This window comes from Phocoena sinus, chromosome 12, assembly GCF_008692025.1.
Source record: "Phocoena sinus isolate mPhoSin1 chromosome 12, mPhoSin1.pri, whole genome shotgun sequence".
NCBI classification, from domain to species: Eukaryota; Metazoa; Chordata; class Mammalia; order Artiodactyla; family Phocoenidae; genus Phocoena; species Phocoena sinus.
This window is the reverse complement of record NC_045774.1, coordinates 84,543,780-84,571,017: the sequence shown is the minus strand read 5'-3', so window position 1 is coordinate 84,571,017 and position 27,238 is coordinate 84,543,780. Positions and strand designations below refer to the sequence as shown.

The window sequence follows — 27,238 nt, the reverse complement described above, 5'->3', positions numbered from 1 at the left end:
TATTCCAGTGGAAGGAGGCAAACAGTAAATACGATCAGCAAATTACAGAATATGCTACACAGGCTATGTCATAAACACTATGAAGAAAGATAAAACAGGGAGAAGGCTATAGATAATGGGGAGGTGAGAGGAAGGGAATTCTACATAGAGTTCCTAAGGAAGGAGTCCCTCAGGTGACAGCTGAGTCTAAACCTCATGGGTGTGAAGGAGTGAGCTGGGTGGATATTTGAGGAAGAGATTCGTCAGAAGAGGGGCTGCAAAGGCCTGGAGTTGGAGCCATCTAGGATCAGCAAGATGGCCAGTATGACCAGAGAGGAGTGACAGCAATTTCAGAGATGGAGACAACAAGATGCAAAATATAGAAAGCCTTGTGGGCCTTTGTCAGGACTGAATTACTTGGCGTGAAATAGAAACTGGAGAGTTGGGGCAGAGGACTTACGTGATCTGGCTTCCATCCAAAGATCTCTTCCTTTTGCATTTTCATTTGATTGAGAGCTTGCCTAGAAATAAGCTTCTGGGATTAAGTCATCCTCCCTACAAACTTTGGAGTCACCACTGACCCCCACCACGTAGCATTGCATGGGACTCTGGTTTGTGTTTTTTCATAGATGATAGTTTAAACTCTCCATAATGTTTAGTATTTCTAATCATCTTTGTATTTTACATAGAGTTTGTGTCCAAGTGGGTTTTTTTTCTTTTTTTCCAAAAGTTGTTTTCATGTAGCTCTAGATTCTAATCTTTCTTCAACACCATGAAAATTTCTTCTATTATTTCTTAGATTATTTCCTCATCCTTTCTAACATTCCTATAAGAAGGATGATGGATTTTCTAGATCTTCCCACATCTCTTAATTTTTCTCCCTTTAATTTTCTTATATTTATCTTTTTCTACACTACAGACTGCCACAGTTAGAATTTTGTCCTTGCCACTTACTTGCTGTATGACCTTTGGCTAATTACTTAATCTCTGTGTTGTCTGTGAGTCTCCATCCATAAAATGAGGGTAATAACAATGGTACCTACCTTGTAGGAATGTTACGTGGGGTAAATGAGTTCATAGCAAATGAAAAACTAATGTTAGCTCTTTATCTTCCAGGTCACTAATTCAGCATTCAGTATCTTCACTCTATCATTGAGTAGTTCTTTTGATATTTTTTTTTAATTTAAGGCAATTATAATTTCAATTTCCAAGGATGTTTTCTCACTTTTTGACTCATTCTTTCGACAGAACAGCCTATTCTTTGTCCATGTATGCAATATGCTATCAAATCTCCCTGAGGATAACAATTAGAAAAGTGTGAAACTATTTTCTTCTCCTAATTGTTTCTATTTCCTCTAGAGTCTGCCTTTCTCTATCTACTTCCTGGTATTTTTCTTTTTGCCATTGGTTTTCTTCAGAAGCCTTGAGATGCTCAGTTGTCAGTCCATATTAGTGGACGAAATACATGGTTTGTTTGTGTTTTGTTTGTATCTATACATCTGACATGGAAGAATCCCATGGGTAGTCTCCCCTTGGCTGCAAGGGATCCTTGCAGGGTCTGCATTACCAGGCAGAGGTTTGTAGGAGGCAAGCTTCCTCTGAGGGCACATGGGCAGGGAACAAGCAGGTAGACCAAGCAATTCCCAGCTTAACTTCCCTCTTGGACAGCGCTGCCTTCCCTTGTGTGAGCCCTTCTTCTGTATCATTTGTGGGAGTCTAGATTCCCCCTATCCTCCACTCTGATTCTTTCTTCAGCTCCCAAGTCGATATTTGGAGCCCTCCCCAGACAGATCAGGCACTTTCTTTGAAGACTTCTCAAGCTTTAACTCAATTAGTCTATGTACATCTAAACAGGAGGAGGGCACCTGACTAACTCCTCTTCATTTAATTCCTTTAGTGACTCTGAAAGTTCTCCAGCGCTTCTTTGAAAACAACAATGCTCACCTCTCACCTTGAAGAAAGTTGGCTCTACTCTGGTTTCTCTTCCAGTCTCATTTCATCTGCATCTAGGGTCTCAAAATTTCTACTTGGACCTTGGGACTTATCTTAAAAATATATTTGATGTCATTTCAGTGAATTGGGGAAGCAGCAAAGCAATGAAAAGCTTGTGCTCTGTCCCACATCTGGGAACACAAGTCAAGTCCACATCTTTTACTTTGCACTCCCCAGCTCATATTTCTGACTATGGATTTTGAGTGGCTTAGGTCTAAGGGCTAACATAGTAGTTTTTAACACAGGGAGGCCATATCATCAAGAACTTCCCTTCCTTCTCTTCCTTTAGAGATTGACCCTTTCAACCCTAAGATGAGTTTGCCAGATTACGTAGTGGGATCTCCAAGCTGACAACCATAGTGGTTAACTCTTCAGCTCCTAAATTAAAGAACCTTAATACCCTCGGACCAGACTCTCTTCTTCCCCAGGTGAACATGAGGCCAAGTGGATTCACTAGAGTTTGCCTTCAGGAAGATACTAAGGATGAGTGTAGCGAGGTGAGATTGGGTCAGAGGCTGGAGGGAGGAGAGGAACTTTTGAGGACAGTGTGTGGGGAGAAGAATCGAGGTCATTAGTCTTCCCTGTTCCCACCTGTGGATGTGTCTCCCTCCCACATTTCAGGATTTCAACTCACAAGGGAGATTAGCACCGAGTTCCCTGGCTAGGATGTACCTCATCTCTTATTACTCCACTCTCCAACACCATCAAAGGGCTGTAGAGAGATTAGAGAGTTGTAAAATAAATTAGGTGATACAACCACTATGGAGAAAAGTATGGAGATTCCTTAAAAAACTAAAAATAGAATTACCATATGACCCAGCAATCCCACTACTGGACATATACTCTGAGAAAACCATAATTCAAAAAGAAACATGCACCCCAATGTTCATTGCAGCACTATTTAGAATAGCCAGGACATGGCAGCAACCTAAATGTCCATCGATAGATGAATGGATAAAGAAGATGTGGCACATATATACAATGGAATATTACTCAGCCATAAAAAGAAACGAAATTGATTTTTTTGTAGTGAGGTGGATGGACCTAGAGTCTGTCATACAGAGTAAAGTAAGTCAGAAAGAGAAAACAAATACCATATGCTAACGCATATATATGGTATCTAAAAAAAAAATGGTACTGATAAACCTAGTTGCAGGGCAGGGATAAAGAGGTAGACATAGAGAATGGACTTGAGGACATAGGCTTGGAGGGTGAAGCTGGGGTGAAGTGAGAGTAGCATCGACATACATACACTACCAAATGTAAAATAGTTGTCTGGTGGGAAGCAGCAGCATAGCACAGGGAGATCTGCTCCGTGTTTTGCGATGACCTAGAGGGGTGGGATAGGGAGGATGGGAGGGAGACACAAGAGGGAGGGGATATGGGGACATGTGTATTCATATGGCTGATTGGCTTTGTTGTGCAGCAGAAACTAACATGGCCCTGTGAAGCAATTATACTCCAACAAATATCTATTAAAAAATAATTAATTAAAGGAAAGGTGAAAAATCACTCTTCCCTCAGGTTCCTGCAAAGTCAAAATGGACAGGATGGGAATTCTGTAATTTTTAATGGGCTTGAAGATGACCAAGGAAGGGACTCCCACATCCCACCCAGTGAGGCAGAGGACCCTGTGAAGGCAGGGGGATAGACTGTGCATTAGTGGTGGCCATTTTTCAGGGAGATGCATGAGGTCAGGAGACCGTAGATGGTCACTTAGCTGGATGCCCCCAAACCATCAAACAGGCCACCCATGGAGTCCGAAGCTGTATGTGTTCATTGGACAGACAAGGTGAGGACTGACCAACAGAGAAGTGACCCAAACCGGACTCACAGCCTGTCACCAATTTGTTCACAGGCTCCTTTTGTGCAAATATTCTTTGGTCTTTTCTGACACAGATTTAAGTCAGGTTTGAGAGTAGGTGGAAAGGGAGTTTGGGAAGAGTGTTGAAATGGAAAAGAGGTCATGGAAATGTTTGAATATGACTGTATTCACCCAAAGGACACTAAGTTTTAATCTGGAAGTTACTGAGAAAACTGTAGGGCTGGAGAACATTTATCAAATCACTACTGACTGAGACTGGGACCATGTTGAAGAAAACCAAGAACAATTCTGAAATAAATACAGAAAGGAGTTTCATGTCCACCCATAGCTGAATGTTGACTGTATCATTTTGAGCTCTTCATACCCAGTAATGTACATTATAGTAAGGTGCTTTACAAACATTGTCTAATAAAAATACCTAATTTATCACTAATTAGATAGTAATTGTGTTTCCGTGCTAAGAGATAAAATATTCAAATGTGTCTCCCTCTGAAATTGGGTTTAGACACCATAATGGCCGTTCATTAATGTTCCAGCAATCTCTGAGGTCCAAATGTAGTTATCACACGGAATCATCTCAAGTCACTCATGGTATGCCCCAAACCATCTGCCTCATACCTTTACAAACTGAAAAGGAGGTTAGAAACTGAGATGCCTCTTCCCAATCTCAATCCTGAAGACTGAAGCTTAGAAATGGCATTAAAACATTTACTACAAGCCCACTAAGACACATTTTGTTTATTATTATTTCTACTTAGACTTTGCACCAGGTTCTGCCTTAACATATTTTACACAGTCAGTAAATATGACTTGATTCAGCACTGAAGGGAAAAGGGTAACACAATGTTTCTGGGATCATTTCCTTCTTGACATCCTCATATTAATGACTGTTTGCTTATGTCTTGGCTGACATGAATTTGAAACAAACCAAACTTTATAATTCTTGCCTTCAAATTTGAGTTGTCAGTGAAGATGGTATTCCTAAATTGCAATTTTCAAACTGGATTTTTCGCCATGTTTTATGAAAAGTGCATAGCAGTCTGCAAATCTCTGGTTCAAAATTACGTGTTTCTCTCTATCATGACAGTGCCTAAGCTATGTTCTGTCCTTTTATAAGTCTATTTCCGATTTCTGACTCCTGTCAAAATTGATCCTGTACAGGTCAGTCTGACCCATAAACTACACGAAATTGTTTTTGAGGTTTGAGGCCTTAATATCAGTTAACGTCTAAATCTGCCATTAAATTTTGCTATGTGCTTTTTGTTCCATGGTAATTACCACCTTCGTCATCATATTCAAGTCTTGATAGGCAATGTTGCTTTGAAAATACTAAGAGAAAACATATTTTTTAAACACATAGTGTATTTCTTTTGGAAATTAAGTACTGATACTTACACCTAACTGGAGACTTGCATAATTTTTGTTTTCTTCTTTATCCTAAAAGAAATGACTGCTGTTGCAATTCATGCTGCTTACGTGTGGTTTCCTGGCTTCTCATTCTTGAACATGAATAGACTCTGCCATGTTAGAAAATTTCCCTGATATCTTCAGACACAGGAAGTCAGTCATTGCGATTCTTTCTGTAACCATCAAGTGAGTGTGCGATGGTCTGGTTCTTTCTAGGTTTGAAACTACAAATGTAGCTTCTAATCCAGTTTCTACTTAATCACGGGGTGACTTGACCCATATCACTTAGCCCTTTCCATCTTACTTTCCCTCTGTTATAAAAATGAGGATGTAATAAAAACTACTCAAAGAGTATTAAATTAAATGTGTAAAAAACAGCTGAATCATGGTTATTATTCAAAAAACTTAACCTTTCTTCCTTTCTTTGCTCGCACTACAGAACATATTTTATTCCAGAATATATCAACCTCATATATTAGGTGTGATTTCTTTTTCCAAAAATTCTTGATACTGTGAACACCTTGGTATCAGCTTCTACCAACTTCCAAATGTTAAAATTTTGCTCCAGGAGTGCTCCAGTGCCCAGGAATTTGTGTGAAGCAAGGGCCCACACAGCAAGATTACAACTAAGGTAACAGTGTTTCTTCTGGCATGGCATTTGGACACAAGTGCCTTTGAAAGTCTCCTTCATACCCGCCCCCTAAAGAGATACTAGAGCTGTCTCCCTACAGAGAAAGGAAATCAAATGTTAGGAGTCAGCACAATGTGTTCATATATGGACACATTCTCCATTAAAAAAAATCCAGTTACTCTATTTCCAGTGAGACATTGTAGCAGGGCTGCCCCCAATCTATGAAAAGTGTAAGCCCCTGTGAACACTCTGTGTGCCTATCATCAGTATTTAAGACACGTCTGCTTATCCTCACTGTCACCTGTCTGTTCACAAGAAAAAGTATCTAAGAGCTTTCCCTTTATTTGAAAGTCAAACGTATTTCGGTATCTTTGCCACATCACAGTTTTACTTAAAGACTTCATTCCCCAAAGCCAAAATGACAAACTCCACAGCTTAGAGTAATTTATTAAAATGTAAAGCCTCCGTTTAAATGAAGAAAGCTGTTAGAGGATCCTGTAGTCCATGAGTTGAAGACAATGATTTATTCTACAGGGATAATACTGATCATTTAAAATGTTCCTTCTTTGCCTTTAATGGATAGTAACTGAAATTACTATTTGGAATTTCTTCCAAAGTCTATTTCTGCTCTTTGGTGAATCACATAGCAGATATAAACCCCTCTTCCCCAAAGGAAAAAAGAAAAAAAAAAGCTCCAAGAATCATTGATCCAGGCTTGAAGCCAAGCAATCTATATTTAGTGCTTTCTCAACAAGCCACACAATAAAAATGTAAATGGAATGGTGCTACTTTCTCCTCTCACCTTTTTTCAGTGTGTAACTTTGATGCTGTTTAAATTATTTATTTTCAGACTATCTTCAAAGAACTTAGTTCATCCCGTGTAGGGGCCTTACTATCCCAATTTCACATTAATCATAATTCCATGATTCTTATTGCTTTACAATACTTGACTTTCATAAAAATGTAAGGATAAACCTGAGGTACCCTCCTACTCTGGGTTGCTGAATTTGCACAGAGTCAATGGGTCTCATCTAAGTCCTTTCTCCCCCAATTTATTGGGATATACCTGATATATAAGGTCATGTAAGTTGAAGGTGTACAGTGTGTTGATTTGATACACATACATTGCAATATGATTACCACTGTAGTGTTGGCTAACAACTCCATCACATCATATAATTACCTTTTTGTTGTTGTAAGAACATTTCAGATCTAACCTCTCAGAGACTTTCAAGTATGTAGTACAGTATTGTTATCTTTAATCATAATGCTATCCATAGATCCCCGGAAGGAATTCATCTTCTAGTTGGAAGTTTGTACCCTTTGACCAGCTTCTCTTCATTTCTCCTGCCTCCCACCCTTAGTAACCACCACTGTACTCTCTGTTTCCATGAGCTCGGCTTTTCTAGATTCCGTATGTAAGTCATATCATATAGTATTTGTCTTTCTCTGCCTGACTTATTTCACTTAGTATTGTTCACTCAAGAGCCATTCACGTTGTCACAAATGACAGGATTTTGTTATTTCTCGTGATTGAGTAATACTCGATATCTTCTTTTTTAAATTTATTTTTTATTTTAACATCTTTATTGGAGTATAATTGCTTTACAATGCTGTGTTAGTTTCTGCTTTATAACAAAGTGAATCAGTTATACATGTACATATATCCCCATATGTCCCCCCTCTTGCGTCTCCCTCCCACCCTCCCTATCCCACCCCTCTAGGTGGTCACAAAGCACTGAGCTGATTGCCCTGTGCTATGTGGCTGCTTCCCACTAGCTATCTATTCTACATTTGGTAGTGTATATATGTCCATGCCACTCTCTCACTTTGTCCAAGCTTCCCCTTCCCCCTCCCTGTGTCCTCAAGTCTATTCTCTGCATCTGCATCTTTATTCCTGCCCTGCCCCTAGGTTCTTCAGAACCCTTTTTTTTAGATTCCATATATATGTGTTAGCATACGGTATTTGTTTTTCTCTTTCTGACTTAATTCACTCTGTATGACAGTCTCTAGGTCCATCCACCTCACTACAAATAACTCAGCTTTGTTTCTTTCTATGACTAAGTAATGTTCCATTGTATGTATGTGCCACATCTTCTTTGTCCATTCATCTGTCGATGGACACTTACTTAGGTTGCTTCCATTAACTGGCTATTGTAAATAGTGCTGCAGTGAAAATTGTGGTATATGTCTCTTTTTGAATTATGGTTTTTTCAGGGTATCTGCCCAGTAGTGGGATTTCTGGGTCATATGGTAGTTCTATTTTTAGTTTTTTAAGAAACCTCCATACTGTTCTCCGTAGTGGCTGTATCAATTTACATTCCCACTAACAGTGCAAGAGGCTTCCCTTTTCTCCACACCTATTCCAGGATTTACTGTTTGTAGATTTTTTGATGATGCCCATTCTGACTAGTGGTACCTCACTGTAGTTTTGATTTGCATTTCTCTAATGATTAGTGATATTGAGCATCCTTGCATGTGTTTGTTGGCAATCTGTATATCTTCTTTGGAGAAAGTCGATTTAGGTCTTCTGCCCATTTTTGGATTGGATTGTTTGTTTTTTTCATATTGAACTGCATGAGCTTCTTGTAAATTTTGGAGATTAATCCTCTGTCAGTTGCTTCATTTGCAAATACTTTCTCCCATTTTTTTTTTTTTTTTTTTTTTTTTTTGGCGGTACGTGGGCCTCTCACTGCCGTGGCCTCTCCCGCTGCGGAGCACAGGCTCCGGACGCGCAGGCCCAGCGGCCATGGCTCACGGGCCCAGCCGCTCCGCGGCACGTGGGATCCTCCCGGACCAGGGCACGAACCCGTGTCCCCCGCATCGGCAGGCGGACCCCCAACCACTGCGCCACCAGGGAAGCCCCATACTTTCTCCCATTTTGAGTGTTGTCTTTTCATCTTGTTTATATTTTCCTTTGCTGTGCAAAAGCTTTGAAGTTTCATTAGATCCCAATTGTTTGTTTTTGTTTGTATTTCCATTTCTCTAGGAGGTGGGTCAAAAAGGATCTTGCTGTGATTTATGTCAAAGAGTGTTCTTCCTATGTTTTCCTCTAAGAGTTTCATAGTGTCCAGTCTTACCTTTAGGTCTTTAATCCATCTTGAGTTTATTTTTGTGTATGATGTTAGAGAATGTTCTAGTTTCATTCTTTTACATGTAGCTGTCCAGTTTTCCCAGCACCACTTATTGAAGAGGCTGTCTTTTCTCCATTGTATATTCTTGCCTCCTTTATCAAAAATAAGGTGACCACGTGTGTGTGGGTTTATCTCTGGGCTTTCTATCCTGTTCCATTGATCTACATTACTGTTTTTGTGCCAGTACCGTACTGTCTTGATTACTGTAGCTTTGTAGTATAGTGTGAAGTCAGGGAGCCTGATTCCTCCAGTTCCATTTTCTTTCTCAAGATTGCTTTGGCTATTGGGGGTCTTTTGTGTTTCCATACAAGTTGTGAGATTTTTTGTTCTAGTTCTGTGAAAAATGTCATTGACAGTTAGATAGGGATTACATTGAATCTGTAGATTGCTTTGGGTAGTATAGTCATTTTCACAATGTTGATTCTTGCAACCCAAGAACATGGTATCTCCATCTGTTTGTATCGTCTTTAATTTCTTTCATCAGTGTCTTATAGTTTTCTGCATACAGGTCTTTTGTCTTCTTAGGTAGGTTTATTCCTAGGTATTTTATTCTTTTTGTTGCAACAGTAAATGGGAGTGTTTCCTTAATTTCTCTTTCAGATTTTGCATCATTAGTGTATAGGAATGCAAGAGATTTCTGTGTATTAATTTTGTATCCTGCTACTTTATCAAATTCATTGATTAGCTCTAATAGTTTTCTGCTAGCATCTTTAGATTCTCTATGTATAATATCATGTCACCTGCAAACAGTGACAGTTTTACTTCTTTTCTGATTTGGATTCCTTTTATTTATTTTTCTTCCCTGTTTGCTGTGACTAAAATTTCCAAAACTGTGTTAAATAAAAGTGGTGAGGGGCTTCCCTGGTGGCGCAGTGGTTGAGAGTCCGCCTGCCGATGCAGGGGACGCGGGTTCGTGCCCCGGTCCGGGAGGATCCCACATGCCGCGGAGCGGCTGGGCCCGTGAGCCATGGCCGCTGTGCCTGCGCGTCCGGAGCCTGTGCTCCGCGGCGGGAGAGGCCACAACAGTGAGAGGCCCGCCTACCGCAAAAAAAAAAAAAAAAAAAAAAAAAAAAAAAGTGGTGAGAGTGAGCATCCTATTTTGTTCCTGATTTTAGAGGAAATGGTTTTAGTTTTTCACCATTGAGAACGATGTAGGCTGTGGGTTTGTCATATATGGCCTTTAATATATTTGGGTAAGCTCCCTCTGTGCCTACTTTCTGGAGGGTTTTTATCATAAATGGGTGTTGAATTTTGTCAAAAACTTTTCCTGCATGTATTGAGATTACCATATGATTTTTATCCTTCATTTGTTAATATGGTGTATCACATTGATTGATTTGCATATATTGAAGAATCCTTGCATTCCTGCGATAAACCTCACTTGATCATGTGGTATGATCCTTTTAATGTACTGTTGGATTCTGTTTGCTTGTATTTTATTAAGGATTTTTGCAGCTATGTTCATCAGTGAAAATGGCCTGTATTTTTCTTTTTTTGTGACATCTTTGTCTGGTTTTGGTATCAGGGTGATGGTGGCCTCATAGAATGAGTTTGGGAGTGTTCCTCCCTCTGCTATATTTTGGAAGAGTTTGAGAAGGATAGGTGTTAGCTCTTCTCTAAATCTTTGATAGAATTCGCCTGTGAAGCCATCTGGTCTTGGGCTTTTGTTTGTTGGAAGATTTTTAATCACAGTTTCAATTTTAGTGCTTGTCATCGGTCTCTTTATATTTTCTATTTCTTCCTGGTTCAGTCTGGGAAGGTTGTGCTTTTCTAAGAATTCTCAATTTCTTTCATTTTGTCCATTTTATTGGCATAGAGTTGCTTGTAGTAATCTCTCATGATTCTTTGTATTTCTGCAGTGTCGGTTGTTACTTCTTTTTTCATTTCTAATTCTGTTGATTTGAGTCTTCTCCCTTTTCTTCTTGATGAGTCTGACTTGTGGTTTATCAATTTTTTTTATCTTCTCAAAGAACCAGTCTTTAGTTTTATTGATCTTTGCTATCATTTCCTCCATTTCTTTTTCATTTATTTCTGATCTGATCTTTATGATTTCTTTCCTTCTGCTAACTTTGGGGGATTTTTGTTCTTCTTTCTCTGATTGCTTTAGGTGTAAGGTTAGGTTGTTTATTTGAGATGTTTCTTGTTTCTTGAGGTAGGATTGTATTGCTGTAAACTTCCCTCTTAGAACTGCTTTTGCTGCTCCCATAGGTTTTGGGTCGACGTGTTTTCATTGTCATTTGTTTCTAGGTTTGTTTTGATTTCCTCTTTGAATTCTTCAGTGATCTCTTGGTTATTTAGTAGTGTATTGTTTAGCCTCCATGTGTTTGTATTTTACAGATTTTTTCCTGTAATTGATATCTAGTCTTATAGCGTTGTGTTTGGAAAAGATACTTGATATGATTTCAATTTTCTTAAATTTACCAAGGGTTGATTTGTGACCCAAGATATGATCTATTCTTGAGAATGTTCCAAGAGCACTTGAGAAGAAAGTGTATTCTGTTTTTGGATGGAATGTCCTATAAATATCAATTAAGTCCATTTTGTTTAATGTGTCATAAAAGTATGGAACGCTTCACAAGTTTGTGTGTCATCCTCACATAGGGGCCATGCTAATCTCTTCTGTATTGGTCCAGTTTTAGTACATGTGCTGCCGAAGCAAGCACTCCATATCTTCTTTATCCATTCTTCCACTGGTGGACATTTAGGCTGCTTCCCTATGTTGGCTGTTGTGAATAATGATGCAGTGAACATGCAAGACCAGTTCTTTATAGTTTATGAATTCTTTTTCCATGTCAAGCTTGTTTCCACCAGCCTCCTCCTAGGGTAGATAATTTAACTTGCTGGAACACCACTAGATCATAAATTCCTTATGAACACGGATCTATGAACCGTCCATCTGCCTAGAGACTAACACAGTGCATAAAGCATAATGATAGATAGCATTTATAAAATGCTGACTGTATGTCAGGCACTCATTTACACTCTTTACATGCATTAATTTATTTAATCTTCAGAATTTAATGAAATAAGTATTACTATTATCTTTACTTTACAGTTGAGTTAACCTGAAGTTAATCTGAAATACAAATATGATTTGGCCAAACCCATACAACAAGTATGTAAGGTAACAAAAATCTGAACCTAGGCAGCTCTTGAGTTCTACCTTATAGTATCAACTAGTGGAGTTAAGAATTCAGTGCATGTGTGTAGAATTAAATAAACTCCTCTGGAACCTAATAGAATTTCTTTAAAAAATGTAGATAATGCAGATGGGATGAAAACAAAAGTGAAAGAGAAAAGTGTAGAATAAGGAAGTTGGAGAGTAACATCAAAGAAAGAATAGGGGATAAAAAAAACAGTGAAGAAGGAAATTAGCCCAAGTGCAGGATTTCATGGTGCAAATAGGAGAAAATAATTAAAAGAGCCTGCTTTAGGTGAGGGGGGAAGGAATATTGGAGGAAGAGAATATTGAACAGAAAAAGCCTGTGAAAACATTATTGGTGGGCTGGGAAAAGTATCACACATTGAAAATTTTAAATAAAAAAGCTTTATTTTTTTTTTTTTTTTTTTTTTTTTTTTTTTTTTTTTTTTTTTCGGTACGAGGGCCTCTCACTGTTGTGGCCTCTCCCGTTGCGGAGCACAGGCTCCGGACGCGCAGGCTCAGCGGCCATGGCTCACGGGCCCAGCCGCTCCGCGGCATGTGGGATCTTCCCGGACCGGGGCACGAACCTGCGTCCCCTGCATCGGCAGGCGGACTCCTAATCACTGCGCCACCAGGGAAGCCCTTTATTTTTAAATAGATACGCACTTGTGGTTAGATTATTTCTTCCTGTGTTACATTTGCCCTAATCTCTCAGCCTCCCAATCATGGTCCCATGTGAATCAAACAAGACATGTGTTCAGGTGAGATGCTAGGAGAATTATTTCACTGGACTATAGCTGTTGATGCTTTTTACTATCCACTGAGTCTTTATATTGTACAAAATCAGAAAAGGAAATGTCCGCTAAGGATCCTTTTTGGTGCAGAAATACACTGTCAATCCTCTCCTTGAATACCTTTCCCAGACTCTGTCTCATTACCAGTTTTCCCTTCCCAGTAAATAATCTACCCTAATTATTTCTAACCAGTTTTTGTAGAGATTAGTTGGCCTGACAGATGGTGGGAAAGCCCTGGTTATCCTTATTGTTGTGTGTTGTCTTAGCTTCCTGAACATACCCAGTTCACAACTCATATTCATTCAACACATTTTTGCCCTCTTACATGCTCGTATCACCCACTGACACTAACACCCTTCCAAGGGAGGGGAGAGTGCTATTCTAAATTGACTAAAGTAGATTTGGAAGTGTCCCACCCCACCCCCAACTTCTTTTTCTCCTCTGTTTCTTTCTTTTAGATAATTTGAGACTTTGTGACGCCTTTTTCCCCTTCTCTGGTTTTAGAAGTTATATATTCTGTTTCATTTCACCTAATGGTTGTCCATTATTTTTAACTTATAAACTTGATTTAACAGAGTTCAGTGTGGATCAGTATCTCAGCCCTTTTCCAGAACAGTACAAAGATTTGGAACTTTTTAACTCCTATCGTGCCCTCCTGACATTCATTATTTTTTTCCAGGCTTTGATATCCACCTTATGTTTATACTTTCCAAATTTATGCATTGTTATTTTTGTTTTAAAAGTCATACCTGTTAAGTTTTACCTGCATATGATTAGCAAATGCTTTTCCCATTATTTCCTTCTAAATTCAGTCCTTCCTATTGTATCAATTTTCATCTGCTTGAGATACATCCTTTAGTAGTTCTTCCACCAAGCAAATCCCATTAGAGACCTCTCTCAGTCTGTTTCTGAACATGTTTTTAATCTTTGTTTAATACCAAATGATATAAGACATAGTTATTTGCTAGTTTTCCCCCAATTTATAATTATATTTTTTGTGAAAATCTCCAGATGAGAATTAAGAACCATTAAAACAGAGTGATATTCTGAAAAGAAGCCCTGAATTTCAAATGTTGGAAGAAAGCCATTATTTCAAGTTTAAAACCTAATATAAATGATCTTAAAATTAGAAAAAAGAATAGTGTTTAACTCAATAGCCTTTCAGAATAAGGCATTTAATTAGAAATCATGGCATTATCATGGAGGTCAAACAGTAGAGTACTGAAAGTTAATATTGAAAATTATATTTAAAGCAGGGTAGAGAGATGACACTGAATATTCTCATTACGACTAGTACCAAATGGTGTTGAAAAAAGTAGATTGAAGTTTGAATACAAGTCCATAGTTTGTAATAGCAACAAGTACAGTGTCCATATGGTGGTTTGCAGCTGAAGCACACAAATTTAAATGGGACTATTTGAAAAATCATTCACACATATGCTTTACTTTTTAAATTTTTATTTTATGTTGGGATAGAGTTGATTTGCAATGTTGTGGTAATTTCAGGTGTACAGCAAAATGATTCAGTTTTACATATACATATATGTGTTCTTACATATAGATACATTTATCTATTCTTTTTCATATTCTTTTCCCAGCTAGCTTATTACAGAATATTGAGTAGAATTCCCTGCACTATACAGTCGGTCCTTGTTGTTTACCTATTTTATTTTGAGTGGCATGTGGATGTTAATCCCAAACTCCTAATTTAGCCCTCTCCCCACACCTTTCCCCTTTGGTAACCATAAGTTTGTTTTCTGTATCTGTGAGTCTGTTTCTGTTTTGTAAATATGTTCATTTGTATCTTTTTAAGATTTCACATATAAGTGATATCATATAATATTTGTCTTTCTCTGTTTGACTTCACTTAGTATGATAATCTCTAGGTCCATCCATGTTGCTGCAAATAGCATTATTTCATTATTTTTTATGGTTGAGTAATATTCCATTGCATATAAACACCACATCTTTTCTATGCATTCATCTCTCAATGGACATTGAGGTTGTTTCAATGTCTTCACTATTGTAATTAGTGCTGCAATGAACATTGGGGTACATGTATCTCTTTGAATTATGGTTTTCTCTGGATATGTGCCTAGGAGTGGGATTGCTGTGTCATATGGTAGTTCTATTATTAGTTTTTTAAGCAACTTCCATACTGTTCTCCATAGTGGTTGCACCAATTTACATTCCCACCAACAGTGCAGGAGGGTTCCCTTTTCTCCACACTCTCTCCAGCATTTACTGTTTGTAGACATTTTGATGATGGCCGTTCTGACCAGTGTGAGGTGATACTTCATTGTAATTTTGATTTGCATTTTTCTAGTAATTAGTGATGTTGAGCATATTTTTATGTGCCTTTTGGTCATCTGTATATCTTCTTTGGAAAAGTGTCTACTTATATCTTCTGCCCATTTTTGATCGGGTTGTTTGTTTTTGTGATATTGAGTTGCATGACTTGCTTGTGTATTTTGGAGATTAATCCCTTGTCAATCACATCATTTGCAAATACTTTCTCCCATCCTGTAGGTTGTCTTTTTGTTTTGTTTATGGTTTCCTTTGCTGTGCAAAAGCTTTTAAGTTTAATTAGGTCCCATTTGTTTATTTTTGTTTTTATTTTCATTACTCCAGGAGGTGGATCCAAAAAGATGTTGCTATGATTTATGTCAAACAGTGTTCTCCCTATGTTTTCCTCTAAGAGTTTTATAGTATCTGGTCTTAACATTTAGGCCTTTAATCCATTTTGAGTTTATTTCTGAGTATGGTGTTAGAGAATGTTCTATGCCATTCTTTTACATGTAACTGTCCAGTTTTCCCAGCACCATTATTGAAGTGACTGTCTTTTCTCCATTGTATATTCTTGCCCCCTTTGTCATAGATGAATTGAACATAGGTGCATGTGTTTATTTCTGGACTTTCCTGTTCCATTGGTCTATAAGTCTGTCTTTGTGCCAGTACCATACTCTTGTGATTACTGTAGCTTTATAGTGTAGTCTGAAGTCAGGGAGCCTGATTCCTCCAGCTCCGTTTTGCTTTCTCCAGATTGCTTTGCTATTTGGGGTCTTTTGTGTTTCCATACAAATTCTGATTTTTGTTCTAGATCTGGAAAAAGTACCATTGGTAATTTGATAGGATTTGCATTGAATCTGTAGATTGCTTCGCGTAGTATAGCAATCTACAGATTGCTTCATGTAGTATAGTCATATTGACAATATTGATTCTTCCAATCCAAGAACATAGTATATTTTTCCACTTCTTTGTGTCATCTTTGATTTTTTTCATCAGCGTCTTACAGTTTTTGGACTACAGGTCTTTTGCTTCCTTAGGTATGTTTATTCCTAGGTATTTAATGCTTTTTGATATGATGGTAAATGGGATTGTTTCCTTAATTTCTCCTTATGATCTTTTGTTGATAGTGTATAGAAATGCAACAGATTACTGTGTATAAATTTTGTATCCTGCAACTTTACAAATTCATTGATGTTCCAACATCAATTCATTCATAGTAGTTTTCTGGTAGCATCTTTAGAATTTTATGTATAGTATCATGTCATCTGCAAACAGTGAAATTTTACTTGTACTTTTCCAATTGGATTTCTTTTACTTCTCTGATTGCCATCTTTAGAACTTTCAAAACTATGTTGAATAAAAGTGGTGAGACTGGACATCCTTGACTTTTTCCTGATCTTAGAGGAAATGCTTTCAGCTTTTCACTGTACAGTATGATGTTGGCTGTGGGTTTGTCATATATGGCCTTTATTATGTTGAGGTAGGTTCCCTCTATGCCCACTTTCTGAAGATTTTTTATCATAAATTGGTGTTGACTTTTGCCAAAAGTTTTTCTGCATCTACTGAGATGATCATATAGTTTATATTCTTCAATTTGTTAATGTGTTGTATCACACTGATTGATTTGCAGATATTGAAAAGTCCTTGCATCCATGGGATAAATCCCTCTTGATCATGGTGTATGATCCTTTTAATGTATTGTTAGATTTGGTTTGCTAGTATTTTGTTGAGAATTTTTGTGTCTATGTTCATCAGTGATGCTGACCTGTAATTTTCTTTTTTTGTGGTATCTTTGTGTGGTTTTGGTATCAGGGTGATGGTGGCCTCATCAAATGAGTATGAGAGTGTTCCTTCCTCTGCAGTTTTCTGGAATAGCTTCAGAAGGATATATGTTAACTCTTCTCTAAATCTTTGAATGAATTCACCTGTGAAGCCAACTGCTCCTGGCCTTTTGTTTCTTGGAAGTTTTAAATCACAGTTTCAATTTAAGTATTTGTCATTGGTCTGTTTATATTTTCTATTTCTTTCTGGTTCAGTCTTGGGACATTGTACTTTTCTAAGAATTTGTCCACTTCTTCCAGGTTGTCCATTTTATTGGCATATGGTTCCTTGTAGTAGTCTCTTATGATCCTTTGTATTTCTGTGGTGTCAATTGTAACTTCTTTTTCATTTCCTATTTTATTGATTTGAGCCCACTCCCTTTCTTTCTTGATGAGTCTGGCTAAAGTTTTATCAATTTTGTTTCTTCTCAAAGAACCAGCTTTTAGTTTCATTGATCTTTTCTATTGTTTTCTTTGTTTGTTTCTGTTTCATTTATTTCTGCTCTGATCTTTATGATTTCTTTCCTTCTACTAACTTTGTGTTTTGTTAGTTCTTCTTTCTCTAATTGCTTTAGGTGTAAGTTTAAGTTGTTTATTTGAGATTTTTCTTGTTTCCTGAGGTAAGATAGTATTGCTATAAACTTCCCTCTTAGAACTGCTTTTGCTGCATCCCATAGGTTTTGGATTGTCATGCTTTTGTTTTCATTTGTCTCTAGGTATTTTTTAATTTCACCTTTGATTTCTTCAGTGATCCATTGGTTGTTTAGTAGCATATTGTTTAGCCTCCACGTGTTTGTGTGTTTTACAGTTTTTTTCTTGTAGTTGACGTCTAATATCATAGTATTGTGGTCGGAAAAGATGGTTGATATGATTTCAATTTTCTTAATTTTCTGAGGCTTGCTTTGTGTCTCAGCATGTGATCCCACCTGGAGAATTTTCCATGTGCACTTGAAAAGTATGTGTATTCTGCTGCTTTTGGATGGAATGCTCTATAAATATCAGTTAAGTCTATTTGGTCTCATGTGTCATTTAAGGCCTGTGTTTCCTTATTAATTTTCTGTCTCGATGACCTGTCCATGGATTACAGGGGTATTACAGGGACATTACCGTCCCCCACTATAATGTGTTACTGTTGATTTTTCCTTTTATGGCTGTTAGCATTTTTCTTACATATTGAGGTGCTCCTATATTGGGTAATATATATTTATAATTTTGTATCTTCTTTTTTGGAATGATCACTTGATCATTATGTCATGTCCTTCTTTGTCTCTTGTAACAGTCTTTATTTTAGAGTCTCTTTTTTCTGATATGAGTACTGCTACTTGAGCTTTCCTTTTATTTCCATTTGCATGGAATACGTTTTTCCATCCCCTCACTTTCAGTCTGTATTTGTCTCTAAATATGGAGTGGATCTCTTGTAGGCAATATATATATGGGTCTTGTTTTTGTATCCATTCAGCCAGTCTGTGTCTTTTGGATGGAGCATTTAATCCATTTACATTTAAGGTAATTATCAGTATGTATGTTCTTATTGCCATTTTGTTAATTGTTTTGAATTTGTGTTTATAGGTATTTTTTCTCCCCTTCCTTTGTTGTTCTTTTGTATTGCAATTTGATGAATATCTTTAGTGTTGTGTTTGGATTCCTTTTGTGTGTGTGTGTGTGTGTGTGTGTGTGTGTGTGTGTGTGTATCAATTGTAGATTTTTGGTTTGCTGTTACTATGAGGTTTTGATATAGCAGTCTCTCTCTCTCTCTCTCTCTCTCTCTCTCTCTCTCTCTATATATATATATATATATATATATATATATATATATGATTGTTTTAAGTTGCTGGTCTCTTAATTTCAAGTGCCTTTCCAATATCCTGCATTTGTACACTCCTCTTCTCACAATTTCTGGTTTTGATATCATATTTGTGTGTGGATGATTTGCTACCTTTACTGTATGTTTGCCTTTACTGGTGAGCTTTCCCATTTGTAACTTTCTTGTTTCTAACCATGGGCTTTTCTTTTCCACCTAGAGACATTCCTTTAGCATTTGTTGTAAAGCTAGTTTGGTGGTGCTGAATTCTCTTGGCATATTCTCCATCGAATCTGAATGAGAGCCTTTCTGGGTAGAGTATTCTTGGTTGTAGGTATTTCCCTTTCATCACATTAAAAATACTGTGCCACTCCCTTCTGGCCTACAGAGTTTCTGCTGAAAATTCAGCTGATAACCTTATGGGGATTCCCTTGTATGTTATTTGTTGCTTTTCCTTTGTTGTCTTTAATAATTTTTCTCTGTCCTTAATTTTTCTCAATTTGATTACTATGTGTCTCCATGTGTTCCTCTTTGTGTTTATCCTGCCTGGGACTCTCTACACTTTCTGGACTTGGGTGACTGTTTCCTTTCCCATGTTAGGGAAGTTTTCAACTATTATCTCTTCAAATATTTTCTCAGAAGCTTTCTCTCTCTCTTCTCCTTCTGGGACTCCTATAATGTGACTGTGGGTGCATTTAATGTTGTTTCAGAGGTCTTTTAAAATGTCTTCATTTCTTTTCATTCTTTTTTTCTATTCTTTTCTGCAGCAGTGATTTCCACCCTTCTTTCTTCTGCCTCATTTGTTCTGTTATTCCTTCTAGTGTATTTTTCATTTCACTTACGGTATTGTTCAATTCTGTTTGTTCTTTACAGCTTCTGTTTGTTAAACATTTCTTGTATCTTCTCAGTCTGTGCCTCCATTCTTTTTCTGAGATCTTGGATCATCTTTACTATCATTACTCTGAACTATTTTTCAAGTAGATTTCCTCTCTCCACTTCACTTTGTTGTTCTTCTGGGATTTTATCTTGTTCCTTTGTTGGGAACATATTCCTCTGCCATCTCATTTTGTCTAACTTTCTTTTTGTGGTCTGTGTTCTGCAGGCTGCAAGATTGTAGTTTCTCTTGCTTCTGGTGTCTGACGCCCCCCCCCCTCCGGTGGGTGAGGCTCATCTAGAGGCTTGTGCAGGCTTCCTGGTGGGAGGGACTGGTGCCTGCCCTCTTGTGGGTGGAGCTGGGTCTTGTTCCTCTGCTGGGCATGGCCATGTTAAGGAGTATGTTTAGAGGCAGCTGTGGACTCAGGAAGACTTTAGGCAGCCTGTCTACTGATAGGAGGGGATGTTCCCATTCTGTTGGTTATTTGGCCTGAGGCATCCCAGCACTGGAGCTTATAAGCTGTTGGGTGGGGCCAGGTCTTGGGGTCAAAATGGCAGCCTCCAGGAGGGCTCATACCAACAAGTGCTCCCCAGTACCTCCACCACCAGTGTCCTTGTCCCCACAGTGAGCCACAGCCCCCCCACAGCACCTCCCCAGGAGACCCTCCAAGACCAGCAGGTAGGTCTGGCCCAGGTTCCTATGAAGTCACTGCTTTTTCCCTGGGTCTTGATGCACAAGACTTTTTGTCCTCCCTCCAAGAGTGGAGTTTCTGTTTCCTCCAGTCCTGTGGAATTCCTACAATCAAGTCCTGCTGGCCTTCTAAGCCAAATGCTCTGGGGCTCCTTCTGATGCCAGCCCCCAAGGCTGGGATGCCTGATGTGAGACTTAGAACTCTCACTCCTGTTGGAGATCCTCATAATTATTTTCCAGTTTGTGGGTCGCCCAACTAGTGGGTATGGGATTTGATTATATCACATATGCACTCCTCCTACCATCTTGTATGGCTTCTTCTTTGTCTTTGGCTGTAGGGTATCTTTTTATGGTAGGTTCCAGTCTTTTTTGTCAATAGTTCTTTGGCAGTTAGTTATGATTTTTGTGTTTTCATAAGAGGAGGTGAGCTCAAGTCCTTCTACTCTGTAATCTTGTCTTCAACCCACACATCTGCTTTAAATAAACATTCAAACTACAGAACATTCACTCCCTTCTCCCTTTGTTGTCACCATTTATGTTCTCTACTCTTTTCTACATATTCAACTCCTACTTTCCATTGAGGGTTCAAGTCCCACTTTCTCTTGAAAGCTTTTCCTCATCAACATAAAGTTCTGTATCTTTTAGAGCACTGATTATTTATTCTGGTCACCAAACACTACATTGTGGACAGATAGCTTTCTGAGTCTTACTTTGCCAATTGAATTTTGAGAACACACTTGAGATTAGAGGCCATTCCCTTTGCTTCTCTGTAATTATCATGGGTCTTCCTGTGTCACGTCACACGTGTGATTCTTATTGCATTTTTTAAAGTACAGTAGTAAACACTGGCCACTTTGGAAAAAGGAGGACAGAAGGATACAAGTTGATCAGAAGGACATTTTCTGCCCTCATGAACCTAGCAAAGTGGGTCCTCCACTTGAGGGGCCATATATACATACATACCTAATATAAGTGGAGAATAATTAATTTTAAGACCATACATGAGCAATTGGACAGTAAGGAAATACAAGCTACTTATAAAAAGAATTTGAAGAGTAACATTCCCATAGAATGCATTCAGTCAGAGGTTGATCACATAGGTTGTTTTTTTTTTAAAGATTTTTTAAAATTAATTTATTTTATTTATTTATTTTTGGCTGTGTTGGGTCTTCATTGCTGCATGTGGGCCTTTCTCTAGTTGTGGCGAGCAGGGGCTACTCTTTGTTGAGATGCACAAGCTTCTTACTGTGGTGGCTTCTCTCATTGCAGAACATGGGCTCTAAGCGTGCGGGTTTCAGTAGTTGCAGCATGCAGACTCAGTAGTTGGGACACACAGGCTTAGTTGCTCCGTGGTATGTGGAACCTTCCAGGACCAGGTCTCGAACCCATGACCCCTGCATTGGCAGGCAGATTCTTAGCCACTGCACCACCAGGGAAACTCGATTACATAGGTTTTAGCATGTATGTTTTCTAAAGGTAAACTGGACCTTTCGCATACAAGCAATCCCTGTTGATAGTGTTATTTTTGGTTTTCTGGAAAGATCATCTTTTTCCACAGTGTATTCTGAGGGGTATAAATTTAAATACATTGAGAATTGTATTTAAGATGAGCCTCAAAGTACTCCCTTGAGAAAGGAAGGACCATCAAACAGATGTTAAAATAGGAAGGAGCTTTGTAAATTCCAAATAAGTAGCAGAACTGTTTATGCTAAGTAAGTGACCTTTTTTGTCCATTATAGACTTATCTTCTGGTTTCTTCCAGAAATAGCCTAACAGATATAAGTACTATTCAGCAAAAATAACAACTACATTTTATGTGGAAAGGATTTGATGCATTACATCAGGCCTCTTTAAGTAAAGTATTTTCAGATTTTTACCTGGTGCCACTGATTTCAATAAGGTCCATAAAAAAGTCCTCTATAGGCTAGTTTAATGCCAACAAAAGTGTATTTATCTGTTTAAAAAAATGTTCTCTTCACTCAACAGAATAAGTGTTCTGTCATAGCAAGGAGAAAGGCTATACATGAGTTAATTTCTACATATAAATTTTGTAAGTACAGATAACATAGCATTTATACTTTCTATGTCATTATTTTAAAAAATTCTTGTCCTGGCCCAAAAAATTCCAGGAAATTAAAGCATGTTTATTACTAGGAATTTGCAGTGTCCTGTGTCTAAACAATACCAAAGGACCCATTTCAAATCTGACTTGGAAAATTCAGCAACTCCTGATTTTTGACTTAAGATTTTCAAAAATCTGCCTGGGGATAAAAAAGGTCCATAATAACCAGGAAAAGAGACTACAGGGACAATTAAGAGAAGAAGAAAAAGTGCCAAGTGTTGAATTTGGTAAAGTCATAACAGGCTAGTCTGTGGCAATAAACAATGTAAAACAGAAATTGTTCCCTCTCCAAGAGATTCCCTGTGTAATTGAAATGAAATACAAGGAAATGTAACAAGGCATAACTTTGATTTAGTCTTCACTGAAGAAGGAAGAAAATTGCAGGGACCAAAATTAAATAATAACTGTGATATCTCTTTCCTAGCATATTCTCTAATGAAAAGAAATAATTTCACAAATATGCCCTTAGTTAGCATGGCTATACATATGTGTGTATATATACAGATTTAAATGTTTATGTATGTATCCGTGTGTGTGCGTGTGTGTCTGTGTACAAGTGTGTATGTGTGCATATACAAATATATGAATATAGTTGTAAATGAGATGCAAACTACTGTGGCTGTAAAAAATTAAACATAAGAAATGTCATCATGAGTAAAAAATTGTATTTTTCCCCTTCCCATATTCTATAAGTACCACTAGTATCATAAAATAATTTCTGGGGAAAAACAATTATAATTCATGATTAGGTTTATATACCTAAAATCCCGCCCCCCAATTAGGAATATATATCTGACATCTATTTTTCTCTATGAATGTATCAATTACAAATGTGAATATGTAGTGGCCTGCCCACACAAAATACTACCAATGCTTTTTGCTACAGAATATACATCCTACTATATTGAAAAGTAATTGCCTATTTTATTTAATATTAAATTTTCTGTCTACTTCTCTAGGTCAATAAATTTAGAATTCCACAAACAAATCTATTTTCTTTTAAAAATTCCCTTCATGATTGTATTACTTTTGGTTATTCTCTACCTACTACCCTTTTCCATCTTCAAAATGAAGAATTCTTCAGTCTTTGATTATTTTTGATTATTTGGTTCCTCTTTGAAGTGTCTTTACTTCCTTTCATAGCCAAACTATATTTAGAACCCAGAACTTCGGGTAACAGCCTATTTTATTTATATGTACACCTAAAGGAGAATATTTATCTTTCTACTTTGAATAATGTCCAGCTCTTCGTGGCATTTTATGGTTGTATATTAAACATATTACCTACTATGAATAGATAATATCTTCTTTAGGGCCAGTGATTTTATTGAGTAAAGAACAGATTTCAATTCGTCACTGTTAATTTCCTTCTTTAAAAAAATATTTTTTCTAGTAAAAACTATTTTTTTTCTCTTTACCCCACAAATGCAGTAGTGTTTCTTTTTTGTAAGATCTTTTTGGGGCCTGAAATGTGAAATTAAAATAGATGACCAATGTTGTCCCTCATAACTCCTGCATTCTGTGTGTGTCATGTGTGGACTCATGTAAAAGTTCATAAACGTCTAAAGTCCTTTCCCCTTGTCTCTATACAGACTTGTTTTTCGGTCAACTATGTTACTCTTTGCCCAATAGGTTATATTCAGTAGTTTTATCCTTTACTACAGACCTTGCCAATTCGTAAAATGATAAAGTGAACCTATATTTCCTGTGCTTACTTGGCTAGTTTAGATGAAATAGTTTATACTATGGTAAATTAAAACAAACAAGCAAATAAATAAATATCAGTGGCTTGAAACATCAGCTTCTCAAATTGTAATATTCTCCATATTAGGTACAGTATGCTAGCTGCTGTAGGAAAGGGCTCCTTAATTTACTGTGGCTCAAACACAATAGATACCTTCCTCTTCCTGTTGAGAGGTCATGAGGTGAAGGAGATAAAGAGGTTGGCAGGGTGACCTTCTTCCAACCTGTCATGCAGGAACCCAGTGGGAGGATATGTTTCCATTGGCAACATATCTGCAGAAGCCGCTTTGGGATCAGGTCCACTCCATACAAGAGAAAGTAGAAAATAACAGGGAAGAACAAGGATGGGAGGTTTTAATGATCCAGTCCTAGAAATGGTGCCTACCACTTCTAGGTACATTTTATTGGTGAAAACTGTATCATACCTAAATAAAAACAAACACACAGATACAATCATAAATATAACAACATAACATAAAATATAATGTAATATAATACAATACAGTACAATATAATACAATGTAATATATAATAACAACATAGTGACCATACCTAATGACGGGGGAGAAGCCAGGAATGTATGGTGTAATGTGTTTCTGTTACTGAACCAAACTCGGGTCCACTTGTCCGAGTGCATTAAAGCCAATCTGCTGACACTGGGTCGTGGTGAAGGAACGTGCAGTGTTTATTACAGGTGCCAAGCAAGGAGTCTAGGCATCTAGTGCTCAAAAAGGCCTGAACTCCCTGATGGCTTTCAGGAAGGGGTTTGAAAGCCCCCAGTGGCTTTCAGGAAGTGGAGTTGTGGGATGTGTGATCAGCTCGTGGACATTCTTCTGATTGGCTGATGGGGAGGTAATTGGGAGTCAACATCATCAACCTTCTGGTTCCAACCTGTCTGGAGTCTACGTGTTTGTGGGCAGCATTGCAGTTAACTTCTCCCACCTGGTGGGGTTTCAGCATCCACAAAACAGCTCAAGGACATGGCTCAGAATATTATCTATAGCCCTTGAGTAGAAACTAAAGGTCCTTGACATTGTTTAATGGCTAAACAATTATTATTTTGTCTTGCTTGACTGTTTTCCTTTCTTAATCTTCTCACTTCTCTGGTTAAACTTATCCTTTGACTAAAGTTTTTCTATACACTGAAGGCTGGCAGAGGACATGGTGGGGGGGTACAGGTCTGTCCTGGGGTGGCCCCATAGGGTCCTGCTCAGTTACATTCCCAGGAAGGTGGAAAAAAAAAAGCTTTTTGTAGAATAGCTGGCAGTCTCTGTACCATCTATTTTACTCAGCAACATTGTCCCAGCATCAGGAAAGGTGTAGTTGGAAGACACTAGCTACAGGCAGTTTATGGGTAACTATTTCAGGGTCCTCCATGTGCCTGAATATATGCAGCTGCTAACTTCCAGAGCTGTTTGGGGCTCAGGCATAGCTGTGAAATGGTCCTGACCTGGTGCCATCATGGTGTCATCACAGTTTACTGATAAACTTATTCGATGGTAGTCAAGTGTTCACAGCATAAATGTGCCAAAGTGAGAGTGAGAGTTAAAACTATCCTTAATGACCCCCTACCTCTACATTCCCATCAACAATTTACTTGATTTTTCCATAAGTTCTTTTCTTGGAGAAAGAAGGCTGGCCCAGTGTCAGGCTCTTTGGTGGTTAAAGTGAATTATCAGATATGATGAATTCTTTATTTACTGGGAGTTGCTATTTTTTTTCTTCCTTGAACTCCAAATTAATGAGATTTATAACATTAAGTTTATAAAATGCTAAGTTAATGAATTATGAGGAATAAGAATATTCCATTGTAAAGCTGCCATTAAGACTGAAAGGGAGAACCCTATGATGAAATTCATGTCATAATTCAAGTGACTAAGGAAAGCAGAGGTTATAAGAGGAAAAATGTTCATGGGAGAAAACTTGCTTTATGCCCATCAGAAGACTCTAGAGGAAAATATTATTTTACTTTGAAATTAGCTCATGGCTCTATTCATAACAAGCAGATCTTGATTTGTGAGTTTACTCTAAGCCCAAGAATTTCTATTTGAAAACTGATCAGTACTGAAAAATTGTCTCGACATGAGATAACTGCCACTCGTGTCTATGTGTGGTTATGAAAGCAGGTGCCTTACCAAGTTCTGCCTCTCAGAACATGGTGACCCTCCTATTTTTGGAGCTTTTCAACCCTATTTTCATGTTTCTTCACCTCAGCCTGTCCCAACACCAGATACCTGGTTTCACGGGGCAGCCGGGATTCCTCAAGGGAGTGTTTTACCAGCCCCCTCTACTCACCCACGCACCTCCTGCTGTCACTACTTCTCTGCCTGGTAGCAGTGCGCCCCCTGCTGTCACCACTTCTCTGCCTGGTAGCAGTGCCCCAATGACTTCTTGCTGCAGGCAGTCAAATGCCAAAAATGGCAGAGTGATCTACTGATATTAGGACTGCTTCTTCTGTGCCCTGTTAGTGTGAAAAGTAACTTCTGACACAGGAATTTCCGGCATTCTGCTTTCAGTGTGAGATTTTATTGTGGGTGTATCTTCCCTGTCCCTTGATTATGACATATATCTATTGGATAAGGTTGCCTTTATGTGAAGAATTGTGTTGATTTGTACATTACTAATATAATGAAATTACTTATATCCGTGAACTGTATGTAGAAATGTGTGGGAATAAGAGTTAATAGCTACCATTGTTTACTTTTACGTGCCATTCAATTATTGAACTATGTTACCTAAGTTAATCCTCCCAAAAATGGTTTCTGGATTTTTATACTTGTTTTACAAATGAGAAGATAATTTTTCAAATTTGTGCAAGTTGCACAAGCTCACCCGGTAACTCCTAAGTAGGAGACAAGCTTAGATCACAGGTCTGTCCAGGGCCAATGCCCATTATGTTAACAACAACTAGTCTATCTTTTTTATTTTATTGAAGTACAGTTGATTTATAATGTTTTAATTTCTGCTGTACAGCAAAGTGATTCAGATATATATG

General features: G+C 37.9%; 1 protein-coding gene and 1 non-coding gene across 2 annotated transcripts in view; one reads left to right on the top strand and one right to left on the bottom strand.

Moving 5' to 3' along the window:
* Window positions 1-27,238, top strand: part of ADGRB3 (adhesion G protein-coupled receptor B3) — an 815,189-nt gene that overhangs the window by 543,689 nt on the left and 244,262 nt on the right. The gene's annotated exons all lie outside the window — the stretch shown is intronic.
* On the bottom strand, window positions 11,525-11,631 carry LOC116763829. The gene has a single exon (XR_004352644.1). It is a non-coding gene; the product is annotated as a U6 spliceosomal RNA (small nuclear RNA).